Source organism: Oncorhynchus gorbuscha, linkage group LG14, assembly GCF_021184085.1.
Source record: "Oncorhynchus gorbuscha isolate QuinsamMale2020 ecotype Even-year linkage group LG14, OgorEven_v1.0, whole genome shotgun sequence".
Lineage (NCBI taxonomy): Eukaryota > Metazoa > Chordata > Actinopteri > Salmoniformes > Salmonidae > Oncorhynchus > Oncorhynchus gorbuscha.
In genome coordinates, this window is record NC_060186.1 from 55,693,220 (window position 1) to 55,705,422 (window position 12,203).

The 12,203-nt window shown below is 41.1% G+C and overlaps 1 pseudogene; it reads left to right on the forward strand.

Moving 5' to 3' along the window:
* The first annotated feature begins 6,016 nt into the window (after positions 1 to 6,016).
* On the forward strand, positions 6,017 to 7,438 carry LOC123995543 (annotated as a pseudogene).
* The last annotated feature ends 4,765 nt before the right edge of the window (positions 7,439 to 12,203 follow it).

Consider the following 12,203-nt stretch of genomic DNA (forward strand, 5'->3'; position numbering starts at 1 on the left):
CACATCAAGTTCAACTGTCGGAGTCAGAGTGCAGGTGTGTACTGCCTTCATAGCACCAAACCTTCACAAAAGTTGCTTACTTTTGATATTACCCAAATAAAGTTAAGTCAGTGTTTATCGGGAAAATACGAACAGGGTATTATATTGCAGCATTAAATTCATTACCAACAAAGGCATACCCAACAAATGACAGCAATTGGCTAATGCTATTTATTTTTACAACATTTTTACTTTTAACCTTAAACTAAATATGGAGCCAAATTAAATAAACACAAAATTAAATAAAGAACTTAATTTAGCCCATTAAACTTTCTCAACAAAATGAAACAAAACACCTTTTGCATAGGCTATTTAAATTATTAAATGTTCCTACAATAATACTAAACATAATAAAAATGATGATTTACAATAGTAATATGACTAAACAATTGATAATAAATACAAAAATAAATACATGAAAGATAGAAAATTGCATCAAACCTCACACAGTCCATTTGGCCGCGCCAACGTTCTTTGTCCACTAAAAACACTTGTTCCAAAAGACATTCCCCTTGTCGGCTTCTTTTCACTATACTCTTTGTCTTCAAACTTTTGTCTTACCTAAAAAACAAAAACTATTCCATCTAACTAATCAATAGTAGCCTAGGCCAGGGTTAATTGCACATACTCAAGAAAATTATATCTGACCGAATTTAGGACCTGGACACGATCGGATTCAGGACATTTATTGGGACCTCTTCGTCTGCAGCCAGGGTATCACGGCTCTCTGTATCCAAGGACAGAAAACATCACAAAGAAACAGGCAGCATTATACTCAAATTAGACAGCACTGAATATTATGTTACTATATCTCTTTTTCCTCAATTTTTCACTCTAGGGACTGAAACTGTAGAATATTTTCATAACGTCCTCCCACAAAGGTCTCTGCTCCAGAGTAGCCTACTCTCCCTTCTCTAGCAGCTGGAACCTCTAGCTAATCCTTTCATCCTCTCCCATGGCTTTTAGCTACCTTGCTACGTTAGCTATAAATGCATTTTGATTTACAACGATAAATACATCAAGATAGCTAGCTCACTAGCCTAACATGAAGTTAGCTAGCTAGCAATATTTAATTATTTTGGCTAACGTAAACTCACCCCATTCCGTACAAATGTGCGCAACCGCAACATTCAAACGAGGCTACAAAGAAAACGAATGGGAGTGTAACGACTGTGTTGACGTCAAAATCGGGGGTGTGAACTCGGTTTCTATTCAAGTGTGATCGACATGGTAATGGCTCTATAGTATTGGAGAAAAGTTGAAAAAATGGACCCTCCGTTACATCTAGACGTGTCATGTCGTAACGAACAGCACGCATAAAAAACTATTTCTGTCTTACAATCTCTCTCCACCAGGTGTAGCACTTCTCTCATCCTTTAAAAACAAGAAATGGACAGTGACAGGGGTAAGGGGGGGATACTTAGTCATTTTTTGCGTATTCATCGCATGCGATCATCATTCTCAAAGCCGCTGTTTACTTCTAAGATCACTTTAGCACCGCCCTAAAAACCCGATTCAATTCGACACAAACCTTCAAATAGGTATGTAATGACACATTATATAAACTCTTTATAGTGTTTTATTTACATTTTAGAGGCGATAAGATGATAAGTTGGACAGGTCGAGTGAAAAAAAGCTATTTTCCCACACAACATCTCTCCTTCTCACTATCACGCATTAGTTTCGCTTCCCTGCCCGCCATTTTTTTAAAGACCCGACGGGGCTCATTGCCTGCTTGAATTATGCAGAAACGGGCAGCCTTTAGGTCATGTAATTGATTCTGTTGGAAAGGGAAGAAATTGTGCTTTACAATGGTATTGACATTACAGATGATCTGGAAGTATTACGTTTTGGGTCGATAAAAAAAGGGCAATTGTACGGACCAAGGCGATGTACGGGTTTACGTTAGCTATACAGTATGTAATGTTAGGTCATTTGAATTAGCCTGCACACATAGTTCCTGTAGCTATCATTTTCAAAAATATATGTAAGTACTTGAATAGGTTCTCCCACTGCCTCCCTTTTCCGGGTCCTTAGAAAAGGGAAATAACGGGTAAGCTTGAAGGTTTATAGAGGCCATGATTATTTTCATCATTGTGTCAAGAGATATAGTACTAAAACACTTGAGTGTCTCTCTTGATCCTAGGTCCTGGCAGAGTTCTGCAGACTCAGGACAACTGAGCTTTGAAGGAATACACAGATTTAAAGAGGAGTCCGTAATTTGCTTTCTAATAATCATGATCTTTCCCTCAACGAAGTTCATGAATTTATTACTGCTGAAGTGAAAGCCATCCTCTCTTGGGGAATATTGCTTTTTACTTAGCTTTGCGACAGTATCAAAAAGACATTTTGGATTGTTCTTATTTTCCTCAATTAAGTTGGAAAAATAGGTTGAACGAGCAGCAGTAGGGGCTCTTCGATACTGCACGGTACTGTCTTTCCAAGCTGCTAGTCAGAAGACTTCCAGTTTGGTGTGGCGCCATTTCCGTTCCAATTTTCTGGAAGCTTGCTTCAGAGCTTGGGTATTTTCTGTATACCAGGGAGCTAGTTTCTTATGAGAAATGTTTTTAGTTTTTAGGGGTGCAACTGCATCTAGGGTATTACGCAGTTAGGTGGTTGGTTAACTGATTTTTGTCCTCTGAAGTCCTTGGGTAGGCAGAGGGAGTCTGGAAGGGCATCAATGAATCTTTGTGTTGTCTGTGAATTTACAGCACAACTTTTGATGCTCCTTAGTTTGAGTTTGAGCAGATTATTTGTTGCAATTGCAAACATAATAAAATGGTGGTCCGATAGTCCAGGATTATGAGAAAAAACATTAAGATCCACAACATTTATTCCATGGGACAAAACTAGGTCCAGCGTATGACTGTGACAGTGAGTAGGTCCAGAGACAGGTTGGACAAAACCCACTGAGTCGATGATGGCTCCGAAAGCCTTTTAGAGTGGGTCTGTGGACTTTTCCATGTGAATATTAAAGTCACCAAAAATGTGAATATTATCTGCTGACAACAAGGTCTGATAGGAATTCAGAGAACTCAATGAGGAACGCTGTATATGGCCCAGGAGGCCTGTAAACAGTAGCTATATTGAGTAGGCTGCATAGATTTCATGACAAGAAGCTCAAAAGACGAAAACGTCATTTCTTTTGTTATAAATTGAAATTTGCTATCGTAAATGTTAGCAACACCTCCGCCTTTGTGGGATGCACGTGGGATATGGTCACTAGTGTAACCAGGAGATGGTTTAACACAATAAATTAATCAGGCCAAACACATCAAGATTATGATCCGTGATTAGTTCATTGACTATAATTGCCTTTGAAGTATGGAATCTAACATTAAGTAGCCCTATTTTGAGATGTGAGGTATCACAATCTCTTTCAATAATGACAGGAATGGAGGAGCTCTTTATCCTAGTGAGATTGCTAAGGCGAACACCGCCATATCTTATCACAGCACTGGCAAACCATGGTTAACCGACTCCCTGACCAAGATGGCTGACCTTTATCAGAATGGTCCACGGCCATTCTAGTATTCTCCCAAATGTGTGGGAGTGGGTCTTTAAGTAGCCCAGGTTATTGGATTGTATACTACTATTGAGTTTTGAGACAAGTTCCCCTGGTTCTACACATTTAATTAGCATAATGTGTAATAGCAATGTAATGCATTGAAAGCTACAGAATTTTGATTGTACATGATGAACTTCTACAACTTTGCAATGTCAGCTCATTGGTGGTCTGTAAAGCACAAATGTTGCCGTTATTTGGGAAATTGACAACATGTTGACACAGAGGGAAAACATTTTTTCCCTTTGTGTTTCAAGAGGACGGTTTGAACTTGTAAGACCACTGGACTATAAAAACTGAATTTGAAGTCAGTCAGATTATTGTGTAATTAACTCTCAAACATGGTTGCATAAGAACATTTCAGTCATTTTCAGGGGAGGAGTTAATGAAAAACGGTGCTTTGAGTTACAGTATCTGCGTCGGGAGTAGCCTATCCGATAAACAGGCTCACAGGCTCAAAGCATATTTAGGTAAGCCACAACTATTACCTTTAGCTTACTGTTTACTCTTAATGCATATCAGAGAACATTGTTTTGGGGGTCGTAGTTCACTTCAATTAGATTATAGGCCTATGCCTACTTGAATGGTTACATTGCCCAAAGACAACTTTACTCATTGATGCACCAGTCTGCAACAATTGCTGTCATATTAAGACCTCACAGTTCTTTAGATGACAACTTTATTAAATGTCAAATAATTGTAGCCTCATTAAGTACATTTAAAGGGGGAAACCCGGATTGGTAGGCCTACATCCATTTTTTGATTCTTGAAGAACATACTGTATTTTAGAAATTACTCACAAGCTTAGTTGTCTTACCCCATCAGAACCCAAAATAAATAGCTTCAAAACATGGTTAAAACTGTAATTACAATGTCATTGATGGTCAGTCCTTACATTCATAGTACCCTCTATTTGAGAGTGGTTACATTTCTCCAGCCCCATCCCTCAGTTGTTTGCCAGTTTTTGAATCTCAGATTGCCCCTTTAAAACAATTTTACTGGCCACATAATAGGTCTCATGATTATCGTTCAGCCACATCAAAACGAGGCCATAGTTATATTGCCCGAGGCACTCTCTTGTGACACCTGACAAGAGTAAGGCTGTGTACCCAGCACACAAACAAAGTCTTATTACATTTACATTTACATCTTATCATTATCAGATTGGGACAGAAACTGTGGACTATGGATATTTCAAAGAGACAGTTAAATGTGAATTCGCTATAGCCAAGGATGTCTCATCTGAAGAGGATACTCTAAGACTGATACAGCCAACAAATTAATTTATGGACTGTAGCCCTGTAATATCATAACAATCATTTAAATTATTTTGTAATAATTTGCATTATTTTCTACTTCTGTCAAGGGGATGATGAGGAACCTTATAATGCTGGCTATCTTTGGAGTCTATCTGCAGGTGGTAACACCCCAACATGCCCACTATATGGCTCTATAGCAGCTTGCACCAGCCAATCTCTACATCAGGTCCTTCTGCTGCATCCAGACATTACCATTGTGTATATGAGTGGAAACTACAGTGAGATCAATGAGACATCCTTCTCTGGGCTTGAAGGATTAAAGGAACTGGACCTCAGTTGGCAGCGAGTAAATTGGCTTATTGTAAGAACTAACACCTTTCAAAGGCTGGGAAACTTGGCAAAGCTCTATTTAGGACATAGCTCAGGTTTACAGATTGAACCAAATGGGTTTGTGGGACTGTCGAACCTGAACTCTCTCTCTAAATAATTGTGACCTGACTGAATCTGTGTTACAAGGTGACTATCTCAGACCACTAGTCTCCTTGGTATCACTAGATCTGTATGGTAACCAGATGAAAGGAATTCAACCTGCACTGTTCTTTGTGAACATGACAGATTTCCAAAAGCTAAATGTTGCTCTAAACAGGATTAAAAGCTTATGTGAAGTTGATTTGCTTGGCTTTCAAGGCAAACACTTTCAGCTACTTGACTTGAGCAGCATCCAACTGAATAGTATGACCCAAAACAATAGCCCAAAACAAAATGAACAAGATTGAGTTTTTTGGCCTTCTACAATGGCTGAACCTGTCTCACAATCTTATAGGGGAAATCTATTCTTAAACATTTGAAAATCTACCCAGTATTTTAGAACTAGACTTATCTTACAACCATATTGGTGCATTGGGATATCAGGCATTTACAGGACTTCCACACCTGCAAGTCCTTGATATTACAGAAAACTTTATTTGTGATCTAGGTACAAATGGTTACCTTGCACCACTCCCAAACATCCAACTTCTTTGTTTGACTGATAATAAGATCACATCCTTAGAAGGCCTCTCTGGCTTTGCTGATAGTACGATCATGCTTAATATTCAAAACAACAGGTTAACTAATTTATGGGATGTATATATACATTGTTTTAGCTAAATTAATGCACATTAAGCTTCTCTGGTATGGTAACAACTTCAAAAAGTGGTGCACCGTTTACAATAATATTTCAGTGCCAGCTGTGAACTATTTAAAGCTGCTTGAGCTAAGGAACATCGCTCTGCAGGTGATATGGGCACGGGGATAGTGTTTGCATGTTTTTGAAAATCTTGGCAACCTTTTTAGTCTGGATTTAAGCTTGAACTCCCTGCAGGCTCTCCCAGATGGTATATTTAAAGGCCTGATCTCTCTGGAAGAGATGAGATCTCCACTTCAACTTCCTCACATACCTCCAACCAGACATTTTCCCAGAGACTCTCAAAACACTTCACCTCTCTTACAATTCCTGGCCTCTCCTGACCCAGCGGCTTCACATTCTCTCAGCTGGATCAACCTGTATAGGAATCGATTCCACTGTGACTGCGGCCTGGAGGACTTTCTGACGTGGCTCAACAGGACTAACGTGCCTTTTGGTCCTTCTGTAGCTTAGTTGGTAGAGCATGGCGCTTGTAACGCCAGGATAGTGGGTTTCGATTCCCGGGACCACCCATACGTAGAATGTATGCACACATGACTGTAAGTCGCTTTGGATAAAAGCGTCTGCTAAATGGCATCTTTTTTTTTTCTTTTTTTTTCCAGACCCTGGCGTGGATGAATTCAGCTGTGATTTTTCCTCAAATCTCTATGGCATCAGCCTGTTGAATTACATCAGTCATATCGTGTGAGTAGAATGACGAGGGGCTGGTTCAGGAGCTGAGGCTCTCGCTCTTCGTCTGCTCAGCCCTGATCACCGTCGGAACGATCGTTTTAGCCCTGTCTCCGTGGATACCTCTTCGACGTTTACAAAAAGGTGATCGCCAGGATCCTGGAGGGCCCTAGGAAGGATCATCCTGCTGACGGGCCCCGGTAGGACGCTTACTTATGCTTCAGCAACAACGAATACAAGTGGGTAGAAACTGCCCTGTTGAAGAAGCTTGACTTTCAGTTGGCGGAGTGCAACATCCTCCCCTGCTGCCTCGAGGCCAGAGACTTCATCCCAGGTGAAGATCACCTGTCCAACATCAGGGACTCCATATGGGGGAGCAGGAAGACTGTGTGTATCGTATCTAACGAGTTCCTTAAGGACGGCTGGTGCCTGGAGGCCTTTGCCCTGGCTCCGAGCAGGATGCTGGAGGAGCTCAGAGATTTTCTCATCATGGTGATCGTGGGGAAAGTCCCCCATTACGGACTGATGAAATGCGAAGCCATTAGGACCTTTCTCCAGAAGAGGGAGTATCTACAGCGGCCGGAGGACACACAGGACATAGAATGGTTTTATGAGAAGCTTATGTCCAAGAATCTTAACGACAGGAAGATCAAAAAGGACACAGCCAAAGATAACAATGGTGATATCACACTTGTAAATATGCAAGCAGTTGGAACTTAAAGATGCACTCTCCAACTTTTGTATAATTTCAGGCAGCAGTTTTGAAAGTGGTGCTCACATTTTTTGTTGTTGCAATTCCTATCATATATTACAAATCCAATTCTTACTATATGGTACAAACACAGAAGGCTGCTGAGGGGAGAACGGCTCATAATAATGTCCAGAACGAAGCAAATGGAATGGCTAGAAACACATGGAAACCAACGCTGGGCCAAATGCCAATTTGAACTATGGGACTCCCAAGCACAGCCAGTTGTGATACAGCCTGGATTCAAACCAGGGTGTCTGTAGTGACACCTCAAGCACTGAAATGCAGTGCTTTAGACCTCTGCGCCACTCGGGAGCCCCTTCACTGTATTGTGAACTGTATTTTGAAATACTACATCATTTTTTGACTGTACAACATAAATCATTGTTACCATATTGATTACAGTCAAAACACAAGCATTTTCGCTACACCCGCAATAACATCTGCTAAACACGTGTATGTGACCAATTGAAATTGCATTTGAATGGAGAGGGTCCTCTGTATTTTGGCATAGCTCATTTTTTTACCACTAGATGGTAGTCTCAACCTGTATTCACCAATCTTGGTCCTGTGAAATATGACCTGCTTAGTGTGTTTTATAGTGTGTACGTTGCAATTCTCTCCTATTATACATGTACACATTGTAATATAATTATTGTAAGAATTGTGTTACTTTTCATTGAAACCATTAACACTTCAACAGCACTACTCTTATAAATTTGAATCATTCTGTGAACTTTTGTACTGTATGCATTCTTTCACCTTTTCAGTCACCCTATCTCCTCCCTATTTCCTCAATATAGAGTGTATGTGTGAAAACAGGATGCCACTGGACAGAGAAACTTCCTCCTGTAAGTAATTTTTTAAATTTGAATTCAGATCCCCATTAGCTGTTGCTGATGCAGCAGCAACTCTATCTGGGATCCAAGTAAGGAGGAGCTGAGAATCAACTCATCCTCTCTCAGCAGCCACAGTGTTTGGGACTTGCGTACGGAAACCTCTCCTGACCTGTGGCAATCAACACCGCACATGTTTAGACCTCTATTTTCAAGGACCCTAGAACTCAATTTAAAAAGATTAGCAAATATTTACCAAGTAAATAAACTGCAGGTCTCCCCTTTCAAGTTATTTCAGGGATACGTAGTATTTGTGGAACACAGGCGCACGCCAGTCAGATTACCCTCACAAGAAAATGTAATAAACACTGCCCCCTAACCATAGCCAATATTTGGCCTCTGTTAAAACAAATATAATATACCTTCCGTGCAAACTGAAGTGAAATCCATTGACCGGAGTGGCCAATCTACAGTGAGCTGCCTTGGTATATGAAGGCACCCATGGTGGAGACCTAAGACCAGGGAACACAGAACATCCAGTCTGGGTCGTATGAAGCCCATCAGTTCAGTATAACAGGAGCTCTCATACGAATCCCTCTAACGCCTCACTTTCCCCCTTGGTGGTTAAACGTGTTTTTAAGGGTTTGCTTGTAGGTTTGTATGGTGTTTGTGTGTATGGGATTTGGGAGGGCGGGGGTGGGCAGATACATAGGGGCAATTCCACAAGAACGGAATTACGCTGAGACTCGGATATTTTACTTTAAAATGTATGCCAAGTTAAGAATCAGTGTAATTCTGTTACCATGGAATTGCCCATATCAAAACAGAGGTCAGTAGTGACGTACAGTGGTACCTTTGATTTGTATCTCTATTTCAGAAGGGGATAAGGGAAAATAATATTGAAACATTTCCATTTAAAGCCACAGAGGCCTGTTTCTTCCACTTTTCTTTACTTGCTGACTGCAGAAACATTTAGGCACTGGTAGCCTACCCAACCCAGGTTAGAGGCCCTGTGGTAGTAAAGGAGTTGATGGAGCATCTACAGTCAACTTCTCTGAGTGCTGTTTGTCCTCGGAGAGAAAGACGGGCCTGAGTGGCCATCAAGAGCATGGAGTTTTAATAGAGCATAACTGCTTTCCCATCTACCCCTGGGGCTCCGGCTGTAAGTGTTTGGTACAGGGACGTATCTTATGTTTCCGCCAGAGGATCAGCCTTCACATTCCAGAAAGGAAAGGAAAGGCAGGGAAGGAGAGAGGACCTATTTCCCAATTGACCCTTTGGAAACAGGTGTTTTCTGCACTTGAAACACTGGTGTAGCCTTGCCAGCGTGAGGAGAAAGAGAGAGCAGAGGGATAAAGGATTAGGATATTATTCCTGCCTCCGTCACCTGTTTTTCTAGCTATATCTCACCTACAGTTTAAAGCTCTACATTATACGAGACTGCAAGAGCAGCCAACTTTATGAAAATAAGTGCATTTTTGATACCAGGAAGTTTATATACAATGCCTTGCAAAAGTAGTCATCCCCCTTGGTGTTTTTTCCTATTTTGTTGTATTACAACCTGTAATTTAAATGTATTTTTACTTGGATTTCATGTAACGGACATACACAAAATAGTCCAAATTGGTGAAGTGAAATGAAAAAATGATAAAAACAAAAACAGAAAGTGGTGTGCGCATATGTATTCACCCCCTTTGCTATGAAGCCCCTAAATAAGATCTGTTGCAACCAATTACCTTCAGAAGTCAAATAATTAGATAAATAAAGTCCACCTGTGTGCAATGTAAGTGTCACACGATCTTAGTATATATATACCTGTTCTGAAAGGCCCCAGAGTCTGCAACACCACTAAGCAAGGGGCACCACCAAGCAAGCGGCACCATGAAGACCAAGGAGCTCTCCAAACAAAAGAACACTGATGAACCTTGCCTGATAAATGGTTACACTGTAACCGGGGGTTGACACCTCATTACTCAGGAAGAAGACCTTCAGACTACTCAGTCTATATAATGAAGGGCTAGCCGTTCGTCTGTATACTCCGAATATTAGGCAGAGAATGATGTGTGATAAACCTACAGGTAAGTACCAAAATAATGGAAACACTTGAGTAAATGAGGGATACACAATATATTGAAAGCAGGTTTTTCTACACAGGTGTGGTTCCTGAGTTAATTAAAGATGCATTATGCAGAATGTGCTCCGCCATTTGCTAATAGTTTGCCTAATTTCAGTTTTTGACAAAACAAGCAAGTACAGTGACAGTGTTTTCCACCATCAACAAAACACCAAATTATGGAATTCCTTGTGGAAGAATGCTGTCGCATCTCTCAAATAGAGTTCCAGACACTTGTAGAATCTATGCCAAGGTGCATTGAAGCTATTCTGTCTCGTGATGGCCCCACGCCCTACTAAAACACTATGTTGGTGTTTCCTTTATTTTGGCAATTACCTGTATATTGCCATGACTTGGGTTGATTTAAACTGGTATTTCATTGTGCACAGCATCAGCAAAGATCATCAGAGTTCTTGATGCAAAGCTGTACCCTGAAGTTCACCTTACATAGCTTACAATGGCTTGCTAAAGTCTCCATCCCCCTTGGCATTTTTCTTATTTTGTTGCCTTTCAACCTGGATAATTTGATTTACACATCATGCCTACCACTTTGTAGATGCAAAATATGTTTTATTGTGAAACAAACAAGAAATAAGACAAAAAAAACTGAACTTGAGCGTGCATAACTATTCACCCCCCAAAGTTAATACTTTGTAGAGCCACCTTTTGCAGCAGTTACAGCTGCTAGTCTCTTGGGGCATGTCTCTATAAGCGTGGCACATCTAGCCACTGGAATGTTTGCAAATTCTTCAAGGAAAAACTGCTCCAGCTCCTTCAAGTTCTGCTGGTGTACAGCAATATTTAAGTCATACCACAGATTTTCAATTGGATTAAGGTCTGGGCTTTGACTAGGCCATTCCAAGACATTAAATGTTTCCCCTTAAATCACTCGAGTGTTGCTTTAACAGTATGCTTAGGGTCGTTGTCATGCTGGAAGGTGAACCTCCGTCCCAGTCTCAAATCTCTGGAAGACTGAAACAGGTTTCCCCCAAGAATTTCCCTGTATTTAGCACCATCCATCATTCCTTCAATTCTGTCCAGTTTCCCAGTCCCTGCGGATGAAAAACATCCCCACTGCATGATGCTGCCACCACCATGCTTCACTGTGTGGATGGTGTTCTCCAGGTGATGAGAGGTGTTGGGTTTGCGCCAGACAGCGTTTTCCCTGATGGCCAAAAAGCTCAATTTTAGTTATGGGCATTAATATGGAGTCGGTCCCCCCTTTGCTGCTATAACAGCCTCCACTCTTATGGGAAGGCTTTCCACTAGATATTGGAACATTGCTGCGGGGACTTGCTTCCATTCAGCCACAAGAGAATTAGTGAGATCGGGCACTGATGTTGGACGATTAGACCTGACTTGCAGTTGGTGTTCCAATTCATCTCAAATGTGTTTGATGGGATTGAGGTCAGAGTCCTGTGCATGCCAGTCAAGTTCTTCCACACCAATCTCTACAAACCATTTCTGTATGGACCTTGCTTTGTGCACAAGGACATTGCCATGCTGAAACAGGAAAGGGCCTTCCCCAAACTTTTACCACAAAGTTGGACGCACAGAATTGTCTAGAATGTAATTGTATGCTGTAGCGTTAAGATTTCCCTGGAACTAAGGGGCCTCGCCCAAACCATGAAAAACAGCCCCAGACCATTATTCCTCCTCCATCAAACTTCACAGTTGGCACTATGCATTGGGGCAGGTAGCGTTCTCCTCGCATCTGCCAAATACAGATTAGTCCGTTGGACTGCCAGATGATGAAGCATGATTCATCAATCCAAAGAACGGGTTTCC